At 43.6% G+C, this 24,909-nt stretch overlaps 18 non-coding genes and 3 pseudogenes across 18 annotated transcripts; all 21 read right to left on the reverse strand.

The window, feature by feature from the left end:
• Window positions 1-318: 318 nt before the first annotated feature.
• On the reverse strand, window positions 319-437 carry LOC136757247 (5S ribosomal RNA). Its single transcript, XR_010819284.1, has one exon. It is a non-coding gene; the product is annotated as a 5S ribosomal RNA (ribosomal RNA).
• Window positions 438-1,503: 1,066 nt separating this feature from the next.
• On the reverse strand, window positions 1,504-1,622 carry LOC136757013 (5S ribosomal RNA). The gene has a single exon (XR_010819062.1). It is a non-coding gene; the product is annotated as a 5S ribosomal RNA (ribosomal RNA).
• Window positions 1,623-2,688: 1,066 nt separating this feature from the next.
• On the reverse strand, window positions 2,689-2,807 carry LOC136757309 (5S ribosomal RNA). Its single transcript, XR_010819343.1, has one exon. It is a non-coding gene; the product is annotated as a 5S ribosomal RNA (ribosomal RNA).
• A 1,055-nt stretch (window positions 2,808-3,862) lies between these two features.
• On the reverse strand, window positions 3,863-3,971 carry LOC136757538 (uncharacterized; annotated as a pseudogene).
• A 1,050-nt stretch (window positions 3,972-5,021) lies between these two features.
• Window positions 5,022-5,150, reverse strand: LOC136757523 (uncharacterized; annotated as a pseudogene).
• A 1,066-nt stretch (window positions 5,151-6,216) lies between these two features.
• On the reverse strand, window positions 6,217-6,335 carry LOC136757237 (5S ribosomal RNA). The gene has a single exon (XR_010819275.1). It is a non-coding gene; the product is annotated as a 5S ribosomal RNA (ribosomal RNA).
• A 1,066-nt stretch (window positions 6,336-7,401) lies between these two features.
• Window positions 7,402-7,520, reverse strand: LOC136756456 (5S ribosomal RNA). Its single transcript, XR_010818539.1, has one exon. It is a non-coding gene; the product is annotated as a 5S ribosomal RNA (ribosomal RNA).
• Window positions 7,521-8,570: 1,050 nt separating this feature from the next.
• Window positions 8,571-8,689, reverse strand: LOC136757564 (5S ribosomal RNA). Its single transcript, XR_010819555.1, has one exon. It is a non-coding gene; the product is annotated as a 5S ribosomal RNA (ribosomal RNA).
• A 1,066-nt stretch (window positions 8,690-9,755) lies between these two features.
• LOC136757409 (5S ribosomal RNA) lies at window positions 9,756-9,874 on the reverse strand. The gene has a single exon (XR_010819436.1). It is a non-coding gene; the product is annotated as a 5S ribosomal RNA (ribosomal RNA).
• Window positions 9,875-10,940: 1,066 nt separating this feature from the next.
• LOC136757565 (5S ribosomal RNA) lies at window positions 10,941-11,059 on the reverse strand. Its single transcript, XR_010819556.1, has one exon. It is a non-coding gene; the product is annotated as a 5S ribosomal RNA (ribosomal RNA).
• A 1,066-nt stretch (window positions 11,060-12,125) lies between these two features.
• LOC136757029 (5S ribosomal RNA) lies at window positions 12,126-12,244 on the reverse strand. Its single transcript, XR_010819078.1, has one exon. It is a non-coding gene; the product is annotated as a 5S ribosomal RNA (ribosomal RNA).
• Window positions 12,245-13,311: 1,067 nt separating this feature from the next.
• On the reverse strand, window positions 13,312-13,430 carry LOC136757249 (5S ribosomal RNA). Its single transcript, XR_010819286.1, has one exon. It is a non-coding gene; the product is annotated as a 5S ribosomal RNA (ribosomal RNA).
• Window positions 13,431-14,496: 1,066 nt separating this feature from the next.
• LOC136756970 (5S ribosomal RNA) lies at window positions 14,497-14,615 on the reverse strand. Its single transcript, XR_010819019.1, has one exon. It is a non-coding gene; the product is annotated as a 5S ribosomal RNA (ribosomal RNA).
• Window positions 14,616-15,681: 1,066 nt separating this feature from the next.
• LOC136756263 (5S ribosomal RNA) lies at window positions 15,682-15,800 on the reverse strand. Its single transcript, XR_010818359.1, has one exon. It is a non-coding gene; the product is annotated as a 5S ribosomal RNA (ribosomal RNA).
• A 1,066-nt stretch (window positions 15,801-16,866) lies between these two features.
• On the reverse strand, window positions 16,867-16,985 carry LOC136757031 (5S ribosomal RNA). Its single transcript, XR_010819079.1, has one exon. It is a non-coding gene; the product is annotated as a 5S ribosomal RNA (ribosomal RNA).
• Window positions 16,986-18,052: 1,067 nt separating this feature from the next.
• LOC136757261 (5S ribosomal RNA) lies at window positions 18,053-18,171 on the reverse strand. The gene has a single exon (XR_010819297.1). It is a non-coding gene; the product is annotated as a 5S ribosomal RNA (ribosomal RNA).
• Window positions 18,172-19,237: 1,066 nt separating this feature from the next.
• LOC136756264 (5S ribosomal RNA) lies at window positions 19,238-19,356 on the reverse strand. The gene has a single exon (XR_010818360.1). It is a non-coding gene; the product is annotated as a 5S ribosomal RNA (ribosomal RNA).
• A 1,066-nt stretch (window positions 19,357-20,422) lies between these two features.
• On the reverse strand, window positions 20,423-20,541 carry LOC136757274 (5S ribosomal RNA). The gene has a single exon (XR_010819309.1). It is a non-coding gene; the product is annotated as a 5S ribosomal RNA (ribosomal RNA).
• Window positions 20,542-21,607: 1,066 nt separating this feature from the next.
• On the reverse strand, window positions 21,608-21,716 carry LOC136757586 (uncharacterized; annotated as a pseudogene).
• A 1,066-nt stretch (window positions 21,717-22,782) lies between these two features.
• On the reverse strand, window positions 22,783-22,901 carry LOC136757285 (5S ribosomal RNA). Its single transcript, XR_010819320.1, has one exon. It is a non-coding gene; the product is annotated as a 5S ribosomal RNA (ribosomal RNA).
• Window positions 22,902-23,956: 1,055 nt separating this feature from the next.
• On the reverse strand, window positions 23,957-24,075 carry LOC136757296 (5S ribosomal RNA). Its single transcript, XR_010819331.1, has one exon. It is a non-coding gene; the product is annotated as a 5S ribosomal RNA (ribosomal RNA).
• Between the last annotated feature and the right edge of the window lie 834 nt (window positions 24,076-24,909).

The raw sequence follows: 24,909 nt of genomic DNA on the forward strand, positions 1-24,909 counted from the left end.
TGAATGGGAATGGAACCGTGTGTGTTGAATGAGGCTCCTTGTGAGCACTGAACTTTGTCCGGTGGAGTTCCTTTTTGTGTTGCTGTAATTGTGTCATTTCTCGATGAGAAAGATTAGGCAACATTTAGTCACTTCTAGCCATGATGCTCAATTTATTTACGAATGTACCCTAGTTACTAGGGACCGTTTACGTTGGAGAACAAGATCTATTGTATGCCTGTGTATTTGGGGAAGTCAAATCTGAAATAATGATGAAATTGCGTGTATCCAAAGTTAAAACTCGTGATTTGTCGCCCTCTGGTGTGTAAAAGATGCAAAAGCTTACAGCACCTGGTATTCCCAGGCGGTCTCCCATCCAAGGACTGACCAGGCCCGAGCCTGCTTAGCTTCCGAGATCGGACGAGATCGGGCTTATTCAGGCTAGTATGGCCGTAAGCCAGGGAGGCTGTCCCTGACGCTCTACTTAAAGGGAAGGCAATATCCGTTTCTGCCGCTCATACTTGCAGTTGAACTGTCTCTCTACTCTAAATTCCGGGACACACCAGCGCGCCGCAGACAGTCCCTGCTAACACGCCACGTTGTGGCAACGTTGTGGCAGCGTTGTGCGTTAGCTGGGGTGCCACACCAGACCGGAACTATATTTTACAAAACGAACACATTGTCTTGATAAAACAGCTGTAATTGAGTGCCTGACAAGCCAGTCAAGCGCAATCTTGAGAAGGTGTGCATTTCAGTAAGGATTTCAATTGACATGCAGTATGAAACTGAAAGGAGGTTGCATCACTATGATGCATAACATTGCATGTATTGTATTTTCAAGTGTGTGCATTCATCCTGTTGTCATTTTGTTTTGAAAGCAGAAGAATCATTCAACAGGTTGCTGAGACAAATGTAAACCAGTAAAACATATGAAGATAAACAAACCTTGAATATAAGTTCAGTTGTTTAAACATTTGACAAACTATGGTGAGGGGGTAAGAAAACACACAAATCCAGCAGCTCCTGTATTTCAATACACCAGAACCCAATATTATTGGCGAGTCGGGTAGTCCATCATCACAGTTCGAGGGCAGGCATCATTTCAGTAATTTCATCCCGTTGCATTCACATCCGTGCCTTGAATGAGATTGAATGTGATCTTTGCTCTCAAGTATGTTCCCAAGTTTTACACTTTCGTGCTTTGCATGAATGGGAATGGAACCGTGTGTGTTGAATGAGGCTCCTTGTGAGCACTGAACTTTGTCCGGTGGAGTTCCTTTTTGTGTTGCTGTAATTGTGTAATTTCTCGATGAGAAAGATTAGGCAACATTTAGTCACTTCTAGCCATGATGCTCAATTTATTTACGAATATACCCTAGTTACTAGGGACCGTTTACGTTGGAGAACAAGATCTATTGTATGCCTGTGTATTTGGGGAAGTAAAATCTGAAATAATGATGAAATTGCGTGTATCCAAAGTTAAAACTCGTGATTTGTCGCCCTCTGGTGTGTAAAAGATGCAAAAGCTTACAGCACCTGGTATTCCCAGGCGGTCTCCCATCCAAGTACTGACCAGGCACGAGCCTGCTTAGCTTCCGAGATCTGACGAGATCGGGCGTATTCAGGCTAGTATGGCCGTAAGCCAGGGAGGCTGTCCCTGACGCTCTACTTAAAGGGAAGGCAATATCCGTTTCTGCCGTTCATACTTACAGTTGAACTGTCTCTCTACTCTAAAGCCCGGGACACACCAGCGCGCCGCAGACAGTCCCTGCTAACACGCCACGTTGTGGCAACATTGTGGCAACGTTGTGCGTTAGCTGGGGTGCCACACCAGACCGGAACTATATATTACAAAACGAACACATTGTCTTGATAAAACAGCTGTAATTGAGTGCCTGACACGCCAGTCAAGCGCAATCTTGAGAAGGTGTGCATTTCAGTAAGGATTTCAATTGACATGCAGTATGAAACTGAAAGGAGGTTGCATCACTATGATGCATAACATTGCATGTATTGTATTTTCAAGTGTGTGCATTCATCCTGTTGTCATTTTGTTTTGAAAGCAGAAGAATCATTCAACAGGTTGCTGAGACAAATGTAAACCAGTAAAACATATGAAGAGAAACAAACCTTGAATATAAGTTCAGTTGTTTAAACATTTGACAAACTATGGTGAGGGGGTAAGAAAACACACAAATCCAGCAGCTCCTGTATTTCAATACACCAGAACCCAATATTATTGGCAAGTCGGGTAGTCCATCTTCACAGTTCGAGGGCAGTCATCATTTCAGTAATTTCATCCCGTTGCATTCACATCCGTGCCTTGAATGAGATTGAATGTGATCTTTGCTCTCAAGTAAGTTCCCAAGTTTTACACTTTCGTGCTTTGCATGAATGGGAATGGAACCGTGTGTGTTGAATGAGGCTCCTTGTGAGCACTGAACTTTGTCCGGTGGAGTTCTTTTTTGTGTTGCTGTAATTGTCTCATTTCTTGATGAGAAAGATTAGGCAACATTTAGTCACTTCTAGCCATGATGCTCAATTTATTTACGAATGTACCCTAGTTACTAGGGACCGTTTACGTTGGAGAACAAGATCTATTGTATGCCTGTGTATTTGGGGAAGTCAAATCTGAAATAATGATGAAATTGCGTGTATCCAAAGTTAAAACTCGTGATTTGTCGCCCTCTGGTGTGTAAAAGATGCAAAAGCTTACAGCACCAGGTATTCCCAGGCGGTCTCCCATCCAAGTACTGACCAGGAACGAGCCTGCTTAGCTTCCGAGATCGGACGAGATCGGGCGTATTCAGGCTAGTATGGCCGTAAGCCAGGGAGGCTGTCCCTGACGCTCTACTTAAAGGGAAGGCAATATCCGTTTCTGCCGTTCATACTTACAGTTGAACTGTCTCTCTACTGTAAAGCCCGGGACACACCAGCGCGCCGCAGACAGTCCCTGCTAACACGCCACGTTGTGGCAACATTGTGCGTTAGCTGGGGTGCCACACCAGACCGGAACTATATATTACAAAACGAACACGTTGTCTTGATAAAACAGCTGTAATTGAGTGCCTGACACGCCAGTCAAGCGCAATCTTGAGAAGGTGTGCATTTCAGTAAGGATTTCAATTGACATGCAGTATGAAACTGAAAGGAGGTTGCATCACTATGATGCATAACATTGCATGTATTGTATTTTCAAGTGTGTGCATTCATCCTGTTGTCATTTTGTTTTGAAAGCAGAAGAATCATTCAACAGGTTGCTGAGACAAATGTAAACCAGTAAAACATATGAAGAGAAACAAACCTTGAATATAAGTTCAGTTGTTTAAACATTTGACAAACTATGGTGAGGGGGTAAAAAAACACACAAATCCAGCAGCTCCTGTATTTCAATACACCAGAACCCAATATTATTGGCGAGTCGGGTAGTCCATCATCACAGTTCGAGGGCAGGCATCATTTCAGTAATTTCATCCCGTTGCATTCACATCCGTGCCTTGAATGAGATTGAATGTGATCTTTGCTCTCAAGTATGTTCCCAAGTTTTACACTTTCGTGCATTGCATGAATGGGAATGGAACCGTGTGTGTTGAATGAGGCTCCTTGTGAGCACTGAACTTTGTCCGGTGGAGTTCCTTTTTGTGTTGCTGTAATTGTGTCATTTCTCGATGAGAAAGATTAGGCAACATTTAGTCACTTCTAGCCATGATGCTCAATTTATTTACGAATGTACCCTAGTTACTAGGGACCGTTTACGTTGGAGAACAAGATCTATTGTATGCCTGTGTATTTGGGGAAGTCAAATCTGAAATAATGATGAAATTGCGTGTATCCAAAGTTAAAACTCGTGATTTGTCGCCCTCTGGTGTGTAAAAGATGCAAAAGCTTACAGCACCTGGTATTCCCAGGCGGTCTCCCATCCAAGTACTGACCTGGCCCAAGCCTGCTTAGCTTCCGAGATCGGGCGTATTCAGGCTAGTATGGCCGTAAGCCAGGAATGCTGTCCCTGACACTCTACTTAAAGGGAAGGCAATATCCGTTTCTGCCGTTCATACTTACAGTTGAACTGTCTCTCTACTCTAAAGCCCGGGACACACCAGCGCGCCGCAGACAGTCCCTGCTAACACGAAACGTTGTGGCAACGTTGTGCGTTAGCTGGGGTGCCACACCAGACCAATGTATTACAAAACTAACACATTGTCTTGATAAAACAGCTGTAATTGAGTGCCTGACACGCCATTCAAGCGCAATCTTAAGAAGGTGTGCATTTCAGTAAGGATTTCAATTGACATGCAGTATGAAACTGAAAGGAGGTTGCATCACTATGATGCATAACATTGCATGTATTGTATTTTCAAGTGTGTGCATTCATCCTGTTGTCATTTTGTTTTGAAAGCAGAAGAATCATTCAACAGGTTGCTGAGACAAATGTAAACCAGTAAAACATATGAAGAGAAACAAACCTTGAATATAAGTTCAGTTGTTTCAACATTTGACAAACTATGGTGAGGGGGTAAGAAAACACACAAATCCAGCAGCTCCTGTATTTCAATACACCAGAACCCAATATTATTGGCGAGTCGGGTAGTCCATCATCACAGTTCGAGGGCAGGCATCATTTCAGTAATTTCATCCCGTTGCATTCACATCCGTGCCTTGAATGAGATTGAATGTGATCTTTGCTCTCAAGTATGTTCCCAAGTTTTACACTTTCGTGCTTTGCATGAATGGGAATGGAACCGTGTGTGTTGAATGAGGCTCCTTGTGAGCACTGAACTTTGTCCGGTGGAGTTCCTTTTTGTGTTGCTGTAATTGTGTCATTTCTCGATGAGAAAGATTAGGCAACATTTAGTCACTTCTAGCCATGATGCTCAATTTATTTACGAATGTACCCTAGTTACTAGGGACCGTTTACGTTGGAGAACAAGATCTATTGTATGCCTGTGTATTTGGGGAAGTCAAATCTGAAATAATGATGAAATTGCGTGTATCCAAAGTTAAAACTCGTGATTTGTCGCCCTCTGGTGTGTAAGAGATGCAAAAGCTTACAGCACCTGGTATTCCCAGGCGGTCTCCCATCCAAGTACTGACCAGGCCCGCGCCTGCTTGGCTTCCGAGATCGGACGAGATCGGACGAGATCGGGCGTATTCAGGCTAGTATGGCCGTAAGCCAGGGAGGCTGTCCCTGACGCTCTACTTAAAGGGAAGGCAATATCCGTTTCTGCCGTTCATACTTACAGTTGAACTGTCTCTCTACTCTAAAGCCCGGGACACACCAGCGCGCCGCAGACAGTCCCTGCTAACACGCCACGTTGTGGCAGCGTTGTGGCAACGTTGTGCGTTAGCTGGGGTGCCACACCAGACCGGAACTATATATTACAAAACGAACACATTGTCTTGATAAAACAGCTGTAATTGAGTGCCTGACACGCCAGTCAAGCGCAATCTTGAGAAGGTGTGCATTTCAGTAAGGATTTCAATTGACATGCAGTATGAAACTGAAAGGAGGTTGCATCACTATGATGCATAACATTGCATGTATTGTATTTTCAAGTGTGTGCATTCATCCTGTTGTCATTTTGTTTTGAAAGCAGAAGAATCATTCAACAGGTTGCTGAGACAAATGTAAACCAGTAAAACATATGAAGAGAAACAAACCTTGAATATAAGTTCAGTTGTTTAAACATTTGACAAACTATGGTGAGGGGGTAAGAAAACACACAAATCCAGCAGCTCCTGTATTTCAATACACCAGAACCCAATATTATTGGCGAGTCGGGTAGTCCATCATCACAGTTCGAGGGCAGGCATCATTTCAGTAATTTCATCCCGTTGCATTCACATCCGTGCCTTGAATGAGATTGAATGTGATCTTTGCTCTCAAGTATGTTCCCAAGTTTTACACTTTCGTGCTTTGCATGAATGGGAATGGAACCGTGTGTGTTGAATGAGGCTCCTTGTGAGCACTGAACTTTGTCCGGTGGAGTTCCTTTTTGTGTTGCTGTAATTGTGTCATTTCTCGATGAGAAAGATTAGGCAACATTTAGTCACTTCTAGCCATGATGCTCAATTTATTTACGAATGTACCCTAGTTACTAGGGACCGTTTACGTTGGAGAACAAGATCTATTGTATGCCTGTGTATTTGGGGAAGTCAAATCTGAAATAATGATGAAATTGCGTGTATCCAAAGTTAAAACTCGTGATTTGTCGCCCTCTGGTGTGTAAGAGATGCAAAAGCTTACAGCACCTGGTATTCCCAGGCGGTCTCCCATCCAAGTACTGACCAGGCCCGAGCCTGCTTAGCTTCCGAGATCGGACGAGATCGGGCGTATTCAGGCTAGTATGGCCGTAAGCCAGGGAGGCTGTCCCTGACGCTCTACTTAAAGGGAAGGCAATATCCGTTTCTGCCGTTCATACTTACAGTTGAACTGTCTCTCTACTCTAAAGCCCGGGACACACCAGCGCGCCGCAGACAGTCCCTGCTAACACGCCACGTTGTGGCAACATTGTGGCAACGTTGTGCGTTAGCTGGGGTGCCACACCAGACCGGAACTATGTATTACAAAACGAACACATTGTCTTGATAAAACAGCTGTAATTGAGTGCCTGACACGCCAGTCAAGCGCAATCTTGAGAAGGTGTGCATTTCAGTAAGGATTTCAATTGACATGCAGTATGAAACTGAAAGGAGGTTGCATCACTATGATGCATAACATTGCATGTATTGTATTTTCAAGTGTGTGCATTCATCCTGTTGTCATTTTAATTTGAAAGCAGAAGAATCATTCAACAGGTTGCTGAGACAAATGTAAACCAGTAAAACATATGAAGAGAAACAAACCTTGAATATAAGTTCAGTTGTTTAAACATTTGACAAACTATGGTGAGGGGGTAAGAAAACACACACATCCAGCAGCTCCTGTATTTCAATACACCAGAAGCCAATATTATTGGCGAGTCGGGTAGTCCATCATCACAGTTCGAGGGCAGGCATCAATTCAGTTATTTCATCCCGTTGCATTCACATCCGTGCCTTGAATGAGATTGAATGTGATCTTTGCTCTCAAGTATGTTCCCAAGTTTTACACTTTCGTGCTTTGCATGAATGGGAATGGAACCGTGTGTGTTGAATGAGGCTCCTTGTGAGCACTGAACTTTGTCCGGTGGAGTTCCTTTTTGTGTTGCTGTAATTGTGTCATTTCTCGATGAGAAAGATTAGGCAACATTTAGTCACTTCTAGCCATGATGCTCAATTTATTTACGAATGTACCCTAGTTACTAGGGACCGTTTACGTTGGAGAACAAGATCTATTGTATGCCTGTGTATTTGGGGAAGTCAAATCTGAAATAATGATGAAATTGCGTGTATCCAAAGTTAAAACTCGTGATTTGTCGCCCTCTGGTGTGTAAAAGATGCAAAAGCTTACAGCACCTGGTATTCCCAGGCGGTCTCCCATCCAAGTACTGACCAGGCCGGAGCCTGCTTAGCTTCCGAGATCGGACGAGATCGGGCGTATTCAGGCTAGTATGGCCGTAAGCCAGGGAGGCTGTCCCTGACGCTCTACTTAAAGGGAAGGCAATATCCGTTTCTGCCGCTCATACTTGCAGTTGAACTGTCTCTCTACTCTAAAGTCCGGGACACACCAGCGCGCCACAGACAGTCCCTGCTAACACGAAACGTTGTGGCAACGTTGTGCGTTAGCTGGGGTGCCACACCAGACCTATGTATTACAAAACGAACACATTGTCTTGATAAAACAGCTGTAATTGAGTGCCTGACACGCCAGTCAAGCGCAATCTTGAGAAGGTGTGCATTTCAGTAAGGATTTCAATTGACATGCAGTATGAAACTGAAAGGAGGTTGCATCACTATGATGCATAACATTGCATGTATTGTATTTTCAAGTGTGTGCATTCATCCTGTTGTCATTTTGTTTTGAAAGCAGAAGAATCATTCAACAGGTTGCTGAGACAAATGTAAACCAGTAAAACATATGAAGAGAAACAAACCTTGAATATAAGTTCAGTTGTTTAAACATTTGACAAACTATGGTGAGGGGGTAAGAAAACACACAAATCCAGCAGCTCCTGTATTTCAATACACCAGAACCCAATATTATTGGCGAGTCGGGTAGTCCATCATCACAGTTCGAGGGCAGGCATCATTTCAGTAATTTCATCCCGTTGCATTCACATCCGTGCCTTGAATGAGATTGAATGTGATCTTTGCTCTCAAGTATGTTCCCAAGTTTTACACTTTCGTGCTTTGCATGAATGGGAATGGAACCGTGTGTGTTGAATGAGTCTCCTTGTGAGCACTGAACTTTGTGTGGTGGAGTTCCTTTTTGTGTTGCTGTAATTGTGTCATTTCTTGATGAGAAAGATTAGGCAACATTGAGTCACTTCTAGCCATGATGCTCAATTAATTTACGAATGTACCCTAGTTACTAGGGACCGTTTACGTTGGAGATCAAGATCTATTGTATGCCTGTGTATTTGGGGAAGTAAAATCTGAAATAATGATGAAATTGTGTGTATCCAAAGTTAAAACTCGTGATTTGTCGCCCTCTGGTGTGTAAAAGGTGCAAAAGCTTACAGCACCTGGTATTCCCAGGCGGTCTCCCATCCAAGTACTGACCAGGCCCGAGGCTGCCTGGCTTCCGAGATCGGTCGAGATCGGGCGTATTCAGGCTAGTATGGCCGTAAGCCAGGGAGGCTGTCCCTGACGCTCTACTTAAAGGGAAGGCAATATCCGTTTCTGCCGATCATACTTACAGTTGAACTGTCTCTCTACTCTAAAGCCCGGGACACACCAGCGCGCCGCAGACAGTCCCTGCTAACACGCCACGTTGTGGCAACGTTGTGGCAACGTTGTGCGTTAGTTGGGGTGCCACACCAGACCGGAACTATATTTTACAAAACGAACACATTGTCTTGATAAAACAGCTGTAATTGAGTGCCTGACACGCCAGTCAAGCGCAATCTTGAGAAGGTGTGCATTTCAGTAAGGATTTCAATTGACATGCAGTATGAAACTGAAAGGAGGTTGCATCACTATGATGAATAACATTGCATGTATTGTATTTTCAAGTGTGTGCATTCATCCTGTTGTCATTTTGTTTTGAAAGCAGAAGAATCATTCAACAGGTTGCTGAGACAAATGTAAACCAGTAAAACATATGAAGAGAAACAAACCTTGAATATAAGTTCAGTTGTTTAAACATTTGACAAACTATGGTGAGGGGGTAAGAAAACACACAAATCCAGCAGCTCCTGTATTTCAATACACCAGAACCCAATATTATTGGCGAGTCGGGTAGTCCATCATCACAGTTCGAGGGCAGGCATCATTTCAGTAATTTCATCCCGTTGCATTCACATCCGTGCCTTGAATGAGATTGAATGTGATCTTTGCTCTCAAGTATGTTTCCAAGTTTTACACTTTCGTGCTTTGCATGAATGGGAATGGAACCGTGTGTGTTGAATGAGTCTCCTTGTGAGCACTGAACTTTGTGTGGTGGAGTTCCTTTTTGTGTTGCTGTAATTGTGTCATTTCTTGATGAGAAAGATTAGGCAACATTGAGTCACTTCTAGCCATGATGCTCAATTAATTTACGAATGTACCCTAGTTACTAGGGACCGTTTACGTTGGAGATCAAGATCTATTGTATGCCTGTGTATTTGGGGAAGTAAAATCTGAAATAATGATGAAATTGTGTGTATCCAAAGTTAAAACTCGTGATTTGTCGCCCTCTGGTGTGTAAAAGGTGCAAAAGCTTACAGCACCTGGTATTCCCAGGCGGTCTCCCATCCAAGTACTGACCAGGCCCGAGCCTGCCTGGCTTCCGAGATCGGTCGAGATCGGGCGTATTCAGGCTAGTATGGCCGTAAGCCAGGGAGGCTGTCCCTGACGCTCTACTTAAAGGGAAGGCAATATCCGTTTCTGCCGTTCATACTTACAGTTGAACTGTCTCTCTACTCTAAAGCCCGGGACACACCAGCGCGCCGCAGACAGTCCCTGCTAACTCGCCACGTTGTGGCAACGTTGTGGCAACGTTGTGCGTTTGCTGGGGTGCCACACCAGACCGGAACTATATTTTACAAAACGAACACATTGTCTTGATAAAACAGCTGTAATTGAGTGCCTGACACGCCAGTCAAGCGCAATCTTGAGAAGGTGTGTATTTCAGTAAGGATTTCAATTGACATGCAGTATGAAACTGAAAGGAGGTTGCATCACTATGATGCATAACATTGCATGTATTGTATTTTCAAGTGTGTGCATTCATCCTGTTGTCATTTTGTTTTGAAAGCAGAAGAATCATTCAACAGGTTGCTGAGACAAATGTAAACCAGTAAAACATATGAAGAGAAACAAACCTTGAATATAAGTTCAGTTGTTTAAACATTTGACAAACTATGGTGAGGGGGTAAGAAAACACACAAATCCAGCAGCTCCTGTATTTCAATACACCAGAACCCAATATTATTGGCGAGTCGGGTAGTCCATCATCACAGTTCGAGGGCAGGCATCATTTCAGTAATTTCATCCCGTTGCATTCACATCCGTGCCTTGAATGAGATTGAATGTGATCTTTGCTCTCAAGTATGTTCCCAAGTTTTACACTTTCGTGCTTTGCATGAATGGGAATGGAACCGTGTGTGTTGAATGAGTCTCCTTGTGAGCACTGAACTTTGTGTGGTGGAGTTCCTTTTTGTGTTGCTGTAATTGTGTCATTTCTTGATGAGAAAGATTAGGCAACATTGAGTCACTTCTAGCCATGATGCTCAATTAATTTACGAATGTACCCTAGTTACTAGGGACCGTTTACGTTGGAGATCAAGATCTATTGTATGCCTGTGTATTTGGGGAAGTAAAATCTGAAATAATGATGAAATTGTGTGTATCCAAAGTTAAAACTCGTGATTTGTCGCCCTCTGGTGTGTAAAAGGTGCAAAAGCTTACAGCACCTGGTATTCCCAGGCGGTCTCCCATCCAAGTACTGACCAGGCCCGAGGCTGCCTGGCTTCCGAGATCGGTCGAGATCGGGCGTATTCAGGCTAGTATGGCCGTAAGCCAGGGAGGCTGTCCCTGACGCTCTACTTAAAGGGAAGGCAATATCCGTTTCTGCCGATCATACTTACAGTTGAACTGTCTCTCTACTCTAAAGCCCGGGACACACCAGCGCGCCGCAGACAGTCCCTGCTAACACGCCACGTTGAGGCAACGTTGTGGCAACGTTGTGCGTTAGTTGGGGTGCCACACCAGACCGGAACTATATATTACAAAACGAACACATTGTCTTGATAAAACAGCTGTAATTGAGTGCCTGACACGCCAGTCAAGCGCAATCTTGATAAGGTGTGCATTTCAGTAAGGATTTCAATTGACATGCAGTATGAAACTGAAAGGAGGTTGCATCACTATGATGCATAACATTGCATGTATTGTATTTTCAAGTGTGTGCATTCATCCTGTTGTCATTTTGTTTTGAAAGCAGAAGAATCATTCAACAGGTTGCTGAGACAAATGTAAACCAGTAAAACATATGAAGAGAAACAAACCTTGAATATAAGTTCAGTTGTTTAAACATTTGACAAACTATGGTGAGGGGGTAAGAAAACACACAAATCCAGCAGCTCCTGTATTTCAATACACCAGAACCCAATATTATTGGCGAGTCGGGTAGTCCATCATCACAGTTCGAGGGCAGGCATCATTTCAGTAATTTCATCCCGTTGCATTCACATCCGTGCCTTGAATGAGATTGTATGTGATCATTGCTCTCAAGTATGTTCCCAAGTTTTACACTTTCGTGCTTTGCATGAATGGGAATGGAACCGTGTGTGTTGAATGAAGCTCCTTGTGAGCACTGAACTTTGTCCGGTGGAGTTCCTTTTTGTGTTGCTGTAATTGTGTCATTTCTCGATGAGAAAGATTAGGCAACATTTAGTCACTTCTAGCCATGATGCTCAATTTATTTACGAATGTACCCTAGTTACTAGGGACCGTTTACGTTGGAGAACAAGATCTATTGTATGCCTGTGTATTTGGGGAAGTCAAATCTGAAATAATGATGAAATTGCTTGTATCCAAAGTTAAAACTCGTGATTTGTCGCCCTCTGGTGTGTAAAAGATGCAAAAGCTTACAGCACCTGGTATTCCCAGGCGGTCTCCCATCCAAGTACTGACCAGGCCCGAGCCTGCTTAGCTTCCGAGATCGGACGAGATCTGGCGTATTCAGGCTAGTATGGCCGCAAGCCGGGGAGGCTGTCCCTGACGTTCTACTTAAAGGGAAGGCAATATCCGTTTCTGCCGTTCATACTTACAGTTGAACTGTCTCTCTACTCTAAAGCCCGGGACACACCAGCGCAGCCGCAGACAGTCCCTGCTAACACGCCACGTTGTGGCAACATTGTGGCAACGTTGTGCGTTAGCTGGGGTGCCACACCAGACCGGAACTATATATTACAAAACGAACACATTCTCTTGATAAAACAGCTGTAATTGAGTGCCTGACACGCCAGTCAAGCGCAATCTTGAGAAGGTGTGCATTTCAGTAAGGATTTCAATTGACATGCAGTATGAAACTGAAAGGAGGTTGCATCACTATGATGCATAACATTGCATGTATTGTATTTTCAAGTGTGTGCATTCATCCTGTTGTCATTTTGTTTTGAAAGCAGAAGAATCATTCAACAGGTTGCTGAGACAAATGTAAACCAGTAAAACATATGAAGAGAAACAAACCTTGAATATAAGTTCAGTTGTTTAAACATTTGACAAACTATGGTGAGGGGGTAAGAAAACACACAAATCCAGCAGCTCCTGTATTTCAATACACCAGAACCCAATATTATTGGCGAGTCGGGTAGTCCATCATCACAGTTCGAGGGCAGGCATCATTTCAGTAATTTCATCCCGTTGCATTCACATCCGTGCCTTGAATGAGATTGAATGTGATCTTTGCTCTCAAGTATGTTCCCAAGTTTTACACTTTCGTGCTTTGCATGAATGGGAATGGAACCGTGTGTGTTGAATGAGGCTCCTTGTGAGCACTGATCTTTGTCCGGTGGAGTTCCTTTTTGTGTTGCTGTAATTGTGTCATTTCTCGAAGAGAAAGATTAGGCAACATTTAGTCACTTCTAGCCATGATGCTCAATTTATTTACGAATGTACCCTATTTACTAGGGACCGTTTACGTTGGAGAACAAGATCTATTGTATGCCTGTGTATTTGGGGAAGTCAAATCTGAAATAATGATGAAATTGCGTGTATCCAAAGTTAAAACTCGTGATTTGTCGCGCTCTGGTGTGTAAAAGATGCAAAAGCTTACAGCACCTGGTATTCCCAGGCGGTCTCCCATCCAAGTACTGACCAGGCCCGAGCCTGCTTAGCTTCCGAGATCGGACGAGATCGGGCGTATTCAGGCTAGTATGGCCGTAAGCCAGGGAGGCTGTCCCTGACGCTCTACTTAAAGGGAAGGCAATATCCGTTTCTGCCGTTCATACTTACAGTTGAACTGTCTCTCTACTCTAAAGCCCGGGACACACCAGCGCGCCGCAGACAGTCCCTGCTAACACGCCACGTTGTGGCAACATTGTGGCAACGTTGTGCGTTAGCTGGGGTGCCACACCAGACCGGAACTATATATTACAAAACGAACACATTGTCTTGATAATACAGCTGTAATTGAGTGCCTGACACGCCAGTCAAGCTCAATCTTGAGAAGGTGTGCATTTCAATAAGGATTTCAATTGACATACAGTATGAAACTGAAAGGAGGTTGCATCACTATGATGCATAACATTGCATGTATTGTATTTTCAAGTGTGTGCATTCATCCTGTTGTCATTTTGTTTTGAAAGCAGAAGAATCATTCAACAGGTTGCTGAGACAAATGTAAACCAGTAAAACATATGAAGAGAAACAAACCTTGAATATAAGTTCAGTTGTTTAAACATTTGACAAACTATGGTGAGGGGGTAAGAAAACACACAAATCCAGCAGCTCCTGTATTTCAATACACCAGAACCCAATATTATTGGCGAGTCGGGTAGTCCATCATCACAGTTCGAGGGCAGGCATCATTTCAGTAATTTCATCCCGTTGCATTCACATCCGTGCCTTGAATGAGATTGAATGTGATCTTTGCTCTCAAGTATGTTCCCAAGTTTTACACTTTCGTGCTTTGCATGAATGGGAATGGAACCGTGTGTGTTGAATGAGGCTCCTTGTGAGCACTGAACTTTGTCCGGTGGAGTTCCTTTTTGTGTTGCTGTAATTGTGTCATTTCTCGATGAGAAAGATTAGGCAACATTTAGTAACTTCTAGCCATGATGCTCAATTTATTTACGAATGTACCCTAGTTACTAGGGACCGTTTACGTTGGAGAACAAGATCTATTGTATGCCTGTGTATTTGGGGAAGTCAAATCTGAAATAATGATGAAATTGCGTGTATCCAAAGTTAAAACTCGTGATTTGTCGCCCTCTGGTGTGTAAAAGATGCAAAAGCTTACAGCACCTGGTATTCCCAGGCGGTCTCCCATGCAAGTACTGACCAGGCCCGAGCCTGCTTAGCTTTCGAGATCGGACGAGATCGGGCGTATTCAGGCTAGTATGGCCGTAAGCCAGGAATGCTGTCCCTGACGCTCTACTTAAAGGGAAGGCAATATCCGTTTCTGCCGTTCATACTTACAGTTGAACTGTCTCTCTACTCTAAAGCCCGGGACACACCAGCGCGCCGCAGACAGTCCCTGCTAAGACGCCACGTTGTGGCAACATTGTGGCAACGTTGTGCGTTAGCTGGGGTGCCACACCAGACCGGAACTATATTTTACAAAACGAACACATTGTCTTGATAATACAGCTGTAATTGAGTGCCTGACATGCCAGTCAAGCGCAATCTTGAGAAGGTGTGCATTTCAGTAAGGATTTCAATTGACATGCAGTATGAAACTGAAAGGAGGTTGCATCACTATGATGCATAACATTGCATGTATTGTATTTTCAAGTGTGTGCATTCATCCTGTTGTCATTTTGTTTTGAAAGCAGAAGAATCATTCAACAGGTTGCTGAGACAAATGTAAACCAGTAAAACATATGAAGAGAAACAAACCTTGAATATAAGTTCAGTTGTTTAAACATTTGACAAACTATGGTGAGGGGGTAAGAAAACACACAAATCCAGCAGCTCCTGTATTTCAATACACCAGAACCCAATATTATTGGCGAGTCGGGTAGTCCATCATCACAGTTCGAGGGCAGGCATCATTTCAGTAATTTCATCCCGTTGCATTCACATCCGTGCCTTGAATGAGATTGAATGTGATCTTTGCTCTCAAGTATGTTCCCAAGTTTTACACTTTCGTGCTTTGCATGAATGGGAATGGAACCGTGTGTGTTGAATGAGGCTCCTTGTGAGCACTGAACTTTGTCCGGTGGAGTTCCTTTTTGTGTTGCTGTAATTGTGTCATTTCTCGATGAGAAAGATTAGGCAACATTTAGTAACTTCTAGCCATGATGCTCAATTTATTTACGAATGTACCCTAGTTACTAGGGACCGTTTACGTTGGAGAACAAGATCTATTGTATGCCTGTGTATTTGGGGAAGTCAAATCTGAAATAATGATGAAATTGCGTGTATCCAAAGTTAAAACTCGTGATTTGTCGCCCTCTGGTGTGTAAAAGATGCAAAAGCTTACAGCACCTGGTATTCCCAGGCGGTCTCCCATGCAAGTACTGACCAGGCCCGAGCCTGCTTAGCTTCCGAGATCGGACGAGATCGGGCGTATTCAGGCTAGTATGGCCGTAAGCCAGGAATGCTGTCCCTGACGCTCTACTTAAAGGGAAGGCAATATCCGTTTCTGCCGTTCATACTTACAGTTGAACTGTCTCTCTACTCTAAAGCCCGGGACACACCAGCGCGCCGCAGACAGTCCCTGCTAAGACGCCACGTTGTGGCAACATTGTGGCAACGTTGTGCGTTAGCTGGGGTGCCACACCAGACCGGAACTATATTTTACAAAACGAACACATTGTCTTGATAATACAGCTGTAATTGAGTGCCTGACATGCCAGTCAAGCGCAATCTTGAGAAGGTGTGCATTTCAGTAAGGATTTCAATTGACATGCAGTATGAAACTGAAAGGAGGTTGCATCACTATGATGCATAACATTGCATGTATTGTATTTTCAAGTGTGTGCATTCATCCTGTTGTCATTTTGTTTTGAAAGCAGAAGAATCATTCAACAGGTTGCTGAGACAAATGTAAACCAGTAAAACATATGAAGAGAAACAAACCTTGAATATAAGTTCAGTTGTTTAAACATTTGACAAACTATGGTGAGGGGGTAAGAAAACACACAAATCGAGCAGCTCCTGTATTTCAATACACCAGAACCCAATATTATTGGCGAGTCGGGTAGTCCATCATCACAGTTCGAGGGCAGGCATCTTTTCAGTAATTTCATCCCGTTGCATTCACATCCGTGCCTTGAATGAGATTGAATGTGATCTTTGCTCTCAAGTATGTTCCCAAGTTTTACACTTTCGTGCTTTGCATGAATGGGAATGGAACCGTGTGTGTTGAATGAGGCTCCTTGTGAGCACTGATCTTTGTCCGGTGGAGTTCCTTTTTGTGTTGCTGTAATTGTGTCATTTCTCGATGAGAAAGATTAGGCAACATTTAGTCACTTCTAGCCATGATGCTCAATTTATTTACGAATGTACCCTAGTTACTAGGGACCGTTTACGTTGGAGAACAAGATCTATTGTATGCCTGTGTATTTGGGGAAGTCAAATCTGAAATAATGATGAAATTGCGTGTATTTAAAGTTAAAACTCGTGATTTGTCGCCCTCTGGTGTGTAAAAGATGCAAAAGCTTACAGCACCTGGTATTCCCAGGCGGTCTCCCATCCAAGTACTGACCAGGCCCGAGCCTGCTTAGCTTCCGAGATCGGACGAGATCTGGCGTATTCAGGCTAGTATGGCCGCAAGCCGGGGAGGCTGTCCCTGACGTTCTACTTAAAGGGAAGGCAATATCCGTTTCTGCCGTTCATACTTACAGTTGAACTGTCTCTCTACTCTAAAGCCCGGGACACACCAGCGCAGCCGCAGACAGTCCCTGCTAACACGCCACGTTGTGGCAACATTGTGGCAACGTTGTGCGTTAGCTGGGGTGCCACACCAGACCGGAACTATATATTACAAAACGAACACATTCTCTTGATAAAACAGCTGTAATTGAGTGCCTGACACGCCAGTCAAGCGCAATCTTGAGAAGGTGTGCATTTCAGTAAGGATTTCAATTGACATGCAGTATGAAACTGAAAGGAGGTTGCATCACTATGATGCATAACATTGCATGTATTGTATTTTCAAGTGTGTGCATTCATCCTGTTGTCATTTTGTTTTGAAAGCAGAAGAATCATTCAACAGGTTGCTGAGACAAATGTAAACCAGTAAAACATATGAAGAGAAACAAACCTTGAATATAAGTTCAGTTGTTTAAACATTTGACAAACTATGGTGAGGGGGTAAGAAAACACACAAATCCAGCAGCTCCTGTATTTCAATACACCAGAACCCAATATTATTGGCGAGTCGGGTAGTCCATCATCACAGTTCGAGGGCAGGCATCATTTCAGTAATTTCATCCCGTTGCATTCACATCCGTGCCTTGAATGAGATTGAATGTGATCTTTGCTCTCAAGTATGTTCCCAAGTTTTACACTTTCGTGCTTTGCATGAATGGGAATGGAACCGTGTGTGTTGAATGAGGCTCCTTGTGAGCACTGATCTTTGTCCGGTGGAGTTCCTTTTTGTGTTGCTGTAATTGTGTCATTTCTCGAAGAGAAAGATTAGGCAACATTTAGTCACTTCTAGCCATGATGCTCAATTTATTTACGAATGTACCCTATTTACTAGGGACCGTTTACGTTGGAGAACAAGATCTATTGTATGCCTGTGTATTTGGGGAAGTCAAATCTGAAATAATGATGAAATTGCGTGTATCCAAAGTTAAAACTCGTGATTTGTCGCGCTCTGGTGTGTAAAAGATGCAAAAGCTTACAGCACCTGGTATTCCCAGGCGGTCTCCCATCCAAGTACTGACCAGGCCCGAGCCTGCTTAGCTTCCGAGATCGGACGAGATCGGGCGTATTCAGGCTAGTATGGCCGTAAGCCAGGGAGGCTGTCCCTGACGCTCTACTTAAAGGGAAGGCAATATCCGTTTCTGCCGTTCATACTTACAGTTGAACTGTCTCTCTACTCTAAAGCCCGGGACACACCAGCGCGCCGCAGACAGTCCCTGCTAACACGCCACGTTGTGGCAACATTGTGGCAACGTTGTGCGTTAGCTGGGGTGCCACACCAGACCGGAACTATATATTACAAAACGAACACATTGTCTTGATAATACAGCTGTAATTGAGTGCCTGACACGCCAGTCAAGCTCAATCTTGAGAAGGTGTGCATTTCAATAAGGATTTCAATTGACATACAGTATGAAACTGAAAGGAGGTTGCATCACTATGATGCATAACATTGCATGTATTGTATTTTCAAGTGTGTGCATTCATCCTGTTGTCATTTTGTTTTGAAAGCAGAAGAATCATTCAACAGGTTGCTGAGACAAATGTAAACCAGTAAAACATATGAAGAGAAACAAACCTTGAATATAAGTTCAGTTGTTTAAACATTTGACAAACTATGGTGAGGGGGTAAGAAAACACACAAATCCAGCAGCTCCTGTATTTCAATACACCAGAACCCAATATTATTGGCGAGTCGGGTAGTCCATCATCACAGTTCGAGGGCAGGCATCATTTCAGTAATTTCATCCCGTTGCATTCACATCCGTGCCTTGAATGAGATTGAATGTGATCTTTGCTCTCAAGTATGTTCCCAAGTTTTACACTTTCGTGCTTTGCATGAATGGGAATGGAACCGTGTGTGTTGAATGAGGCTCCTTGTGAGCACTGAACTTTGTCCGGTGGAGTTCCTTTTTGTGTTGCTGTAATTGTGTCATTTCTCGATGAGAAAGATTAGGCAACATTTAGTAACTTCTAGCCATGATGCTCAATTTATTTACGAATGTACCCTAGTTACTAGGGACCGTTTACGTTGGAGAACAAGATCTATTGTATGCCTGTGTATTTGGGGAAGTCAAATCTGAAATAATGATGAAATTGCGTGTATCCAAAGTTAAAACTCGTGATTTGTCGCCCTCTGGTGTGTAAAAGATGCAAAAGCTTACAGCACCTGGTATTCCCAGGCGGTCTCCCATGCAAGTACTGACCAGGCCCGAGCCTGCTTAGCTTCCGAGATCGGACGAGATCGGGCGTATTCAGGCTAGTATGGCCGTAAGCCAGGAATGCTGTCCCTGACGCTCTACTTAAAGGGAAGGCAATATCCGTTTCTGCCGTTCATACTTACAGTTGAACTGTCTCTCTACTCTAAAGCCCGGGACACACCAGCGCGCCGCAGACAGTCCCTGCTAAGACGCCACGTTGTGGCAACATTGTGGCAACGTTGTGCGTTAGCTGGGGTGCCACACCAGACCGGAACTATATTTTACAAAACGAACACATTGTCTTGATAATACAGCTGTAATTGAGTGCCTGACATGCCAGTCAAGCGCAATCTTGAGAAGGTGTGCATTTCAGTAAGGATTTCAATTGACATGCAGTATGAAACTGAAAGGAGGTTGCATCACTATGATGCATAACATTGCATGTATTGTATTTTCAAGTGTGTGCATTCATCCTGTTGTCATTTTGTTTTGAAAGCAGAAGAATCATTCAACAGGTTGCTGAGACAAATGTAAACCAGTAAAACATATGAAGAGAAACAAACCTTGAATATAAGTTCAGTTGTTTAAACATTTGACAAACTATGGTGAGGGGGTAAGAAAACACACAAATCGAGCAGCTCCTGTATTTCAATACACCAGAACCCAATATTATTGGCGAGTCGGGTAGTCCATCATCACAGTTCGAGGGCAGGCATCTTTTCAGTAATTTCATCCCGTTGCATTCACATCCGTGCCTTGAATGAGATTGAATGTGATCTTTGCTCTCAAGTATGTTCCCAAGTTTTACACTTTCGTGCTTTGCATGAATGGGAATGGAACCGTGTGTGTTGAATGAGGCTCCTTGTGAGCACTGATCTTTGTCCGGTGGAGTTCCTTTTTGTGTTGCTGTAATTGTGTCATTTCTCGATGAGAAAGATTAGGCAACATTTAGTCACTTCTAGCCATGATGCTCAATTTATTTACGAATGTACCCTAGTTACTAGGGACCGTTTACGTTGGAGAACAAGATCTATTGTATGCCTGTGTATTTGGGGAAGTCAAATCTGAAATAATGATGAAATTGCGTGTATCCAAAGTTAAAACTCGTGATTTGTCGCCCTCTGGTGTGTAAAAGATGCAAAAGCTTACAGCACCTGGTATTCCCAGGCGGTCTCCCATCCAAGTACTGACCAGGCCCGAGCCTGCTTAGCTTCCGAGATCGGACGAGATCGGGCGTATTCAGGCTAGTATGGCCGTAAGCCAGGGAGGCTGTCCCTGACGCTCTACTTAAAGGGAAGGCAATATCCGTTTCTGCCATTCATACTTACAGTTGAACTGTCTCTCTACTCTAAAGCCCGGGACACACCAGCGCGCCGCAGACAGTCCCTGCTAACACGCCACGTTGTGGCAACATTGTGGCAACGTTGTGCGTTAGCTGGGGTGCCACACCAGACCGGAACTATATATTACAAAACGAACACATTCTCTTGATAAAACAGCTGTAATTGAGTGCCTGACACGCCAGTCAAGCGCAATCTTGAGAAGGTGTGCATTTCAGTAAGGATTTCTATTGACATGCAGTATGAAACTGAAAGGAGGTTGCATCACTATGATGCATAACATTGCATGTATTGTATTTTCAAGTGTGTGCATTCATCCTGTTGTCATTTTGTTTTGAAAGCAGAAGAATCATTCAACAGGTTGCTGAGACAAATGTAAACCAGTAAAACATATGAAGAGAAACAAACCTTGAATATAAGTTCAGTTGTTTAAACATTTGACAAACTATGGTGAGGGGGTAAGAAAACACACAAATCCAGCAGCTCCTGTATTTCAATACACCAGAACCCAATATTATTGGCGAGTCGGGTAGTCCATCATCACAGTTCGAGGGCAGGCATCATTTCAGTAATTTCATCCCGTTGCATTCACATCCGTGCCTTGAATGAGATTGAATGTGATCTTTGCTCTCAAGTATGTTCCCAAGTTTTACACTTTCGTGCTTTGCATGAATGGGAATGGAACCGTGTGTGTTGAATGAGGCTCCTTGTGAGCACTGAACTTTGTCCGGTGGAGTTCCTTTTTGTGTTGCTGTAATTGTGTCATTTCTCGATGAGAAAGATTAGGCAACATTTAGTCACTTCTAGCCATGATGCTCAATTTATTTACGAATGTACCCTAGTTACTAGGGACCGTTTACGTTGGAGAACAAGATCTATTGTATGCCTGTGTATTTGGGGAAGTCAAATCTGAAATAATGATGAAATTGCGTGTATCCAAAGTTAAAACTCGTGATTTGTCGCCCTCTGGTGTGTAAAAGATGCAAAAGCTTACAGCACCTGGTATTCCCAGGCGGTCTCCCATCCAAGTACTGACCAGGCCCGAGCCTGCTTAGCTTCCGAGATCGGGCGTATTCAGGCTAGTATGGCCGTAAGCCAGGGAGGCTGTCCCTGACGCTCTACTTAAAGGGAAGGCAATATCCGTTTCTGCCGCTCATACTTACAGTTGAACTGTCTCTCTACTCTAAAGCCCGGGACACACCAGCGCGCCGCAGACAGTCCCTGCTAACACGCCACGTTGTGGCAACATTGTGGCAACGTTGTGCGTTAGCTGGGGTGCCACACCAGACCGGAACTATATATTACAAAACGAACACATTCTCTTGATAAAACAGCTGTAATTGAGTGCCTGACACGCCAGTCAAGCGCAATCTTGAGAAGGTGTGCATTTCAGTAAGGATTTCTATTGACATGCAGTATGAGACTGAAAGGAGGTTGCATCACTATGATGCATAACATTGCATGTATTGTATTTTCAAGTGTGTGCATTCATCCTGTTGTCATTTTGTTTTGAAAGCAGAAGAATCATTCAACAGGTTGCTGAGACAAATGTAAACCAGTAAAACATATGAAGAGAAACAAACCTTGAATATAAGTTCAGTTGTTTAAACATTTGACAAACTATGGTGAGGGGGTAAGAAAACACACAAATCCAGCAGCTCCTGTATTTCAATACACCAGAACCCAATATTATTGGCGAGTCGGGTAGTCCATCATCACAGTTCGAGGGCAGGCATCATTTCAGTAATTTCATCCCGTTGCATTCACATCCGTGCCTTGAATGAGATTGAATGTGATCTTTGCTCTCAAGTATGTTCCCAAGTTTTACACTTTCGTGCTTTGCATGAATGGGAATGGAACCGTGTGTGTTGAATGAGGCTCCTTGTGAGCACTGAACTTTGTCCGGTGGAGTTCCTTTTTGTGTTGCTGTAATTGTGTCATTTCTCGATGAGAAAGATTAGGCAACATTTAGTCACTTCTAGCCATGATGCTCAATTTATTTACGAATGTACCCTAGTTACTAGGGACCGTTTACGTTGGAGAACAAGATCTATTGTATGCCTGTGTATTTGGGGAAGTCAAATCTGAAATAATGATGAAATTGCGTGTATCCAAAGTTAAAACTCGTGATTTGTCGCCCTCTGGTGTGTAAAAGATGCAAAAGCTTACAGCACCTGGTATTCCCAGGCGGTCTCCCATCCAAGTACTGACCAGGCCCGAGCCTGCTTAGCTTCCGAGATCGGACGAGATCGGGCGTATTCAGGCTAGTATGGCCGTAAGCCAGGGAGGCTGTCCCTGACGCTCTACTTAAAGGGAAGGCAATATCCGTTTCTGCCGCTCATACTTGCAGTTGAACTCTCTCTCTACTCTAAAGTCCGGGACACACCAGCGCGCCGCAGACAGTCCCTGCTAACACGAAACGTTGTGGCAACGTTGTGCGTTAGCTGGGGTGCCACACCAGACCGGAACTATATATTACAAAACGAACATATTGTCTTGATAATACAGCTGTAATTGAGTGCCTGACACGCCAGTCAAGCGCAATCTTGAGAAGGTGTGCATTTCAGTAAGGATTTCAATTGACATGCAGTATGAAACTGAAAGGAGGTTGCATCACTATGATGCATAACATTGCATGTATTGTATTTTCAAGTGTGTGCATTCATCCTGTTGTCATTTTGTTTTGAAAGCAGAAGAATCATTCAACAGGTTGCTGAGACAAATGTAAACCAGTAAAACATATGAAGAGAAACAAACCTTGAATATAAGTTCAGTTGTTTAAACATTTGACAAACTATGGTGAGGGGGTAAGAAAACACACAAATCCAGCAGCTCCTGTATTTCAATACACCAGAACCCAATATTATTGGCGAGTCGGGTAGTCCATCATCACAGTTCGAGGGCAGGCATCATTTCAGTAATTTCATCCCGTTGCATTCACATCCGTGCCTTGAATGAGATTGAATGTGATCTTTGCTCTCAAGTATGTTCCCAAGTTTTACACTTTCGTGCTTTGCATGAATGGGAATGGAACCGTGTGTGTTGAATGAGGCTCCTTGTGAGCACTGATCTTTGTCCGGTGGAGTTCCTTTTTGTGTTGCTGTAATTGTGTCATTTCTCGATGAGAAAGATTAGGCAACATTTAGTCACTTCTAGCCATGATGCTCAATTTATTTACGAATGTACCCTATTTACTAGGGACCGTTTACGTTGGAGAACAAGATCTATTGTATGCCTGTGTATTTGGGGAAGTCAAATCTGAAATAATGATGAAATTGCGTGTATCCAAAGTTAAAACTCGTGATTTGTCGCGCTCTGGTGTGTAAAAGATGCAAAAGCTTACAGCACCTGGTATTCCCAGGCGGTCTCCCATCCAAGTACTGACCAGGCCCGAGCCTGCTTAGCTTCCGAGATCGGACGAGATCGGGCGTATTCAGGCTAGTATGGCCGTAAGCCAGGGAGGCTGTCCCTGACGCTCTACTTAAAGGGAAGGCAATATCCGTTTCTGCCGTTCATACTTACAGTTGAACTGTCTCTCTACTCTAAAGCCCGGGACACACCAGCGCGCCGCAGACAGTCCCTGCTAACACGAAACGTTGTGGCAACGTTGTGCGTTAGCTGGGGTGCCACACCAGACCGGAACTATATTTTACAAAACGAACACATTTGTCTTGATAAAACAGCTGTAATTGAGTGCCTGACACGCCAGTCAAGCGCAATCTTGAGAAGGTGTGCATTTCAGTAAGGATTTCAATTGACATGCAGTATGAAACTGAAAGGAGGTTGCATCACTATGATGCATAACATTGCATGTATTGTATTTTCAAGTGTGTGCATTCATCCTGTTGTCATTTTGTTTTGAAAGCAGAAGAATCATTCAACAGGTTGCTGAGACAAATGTAAACCAGTAAAACATATGAAGAGAAACAAACCTTGAATATAAGTTCAGTTGTTTAAACATTTGACAAACTATGGTGAGGGGGTAAGAAAACACACAAATCCAGCAGCTCCTGTATTTCAATACACCAGAACCCAATATTATTGGCGAGTCGGGTAGTCCATCATCACAGTTCGAGGGCAGGCATCATTTCAGTAATTTCATCCCGTTGCATTCACATCCGTGCCTTGAATGAGATTGAATGTGATCTTTGCTCTCAAGTATGTTCCCAAGTTTTACACTTTCGTGCTTTGCATGAATGGGAATGGAACCGTGTGAGTTGAATGAGGCTCCTTGTGAGCACTGAACTTTGTCCGGTGGAGTTCCTTTTTGTGTTGCTGTAATTGTGTCA

Source organism: Amia ocellicauda, chromosome 8, assembly GCF_036373705.1.
Source record: "Amia ocellicauda isolate fAmiCal2 chromosome 8, fAmiCal2.hap1, whole genome shotgun sequence".
Classification (NCBI taxonomy): domain Eukaryota; kingdom Metazoa; phylum Chordata; class Actinopteri; order Amiiformes; family Amiidae; genus Amia; species Amia ocellicauda.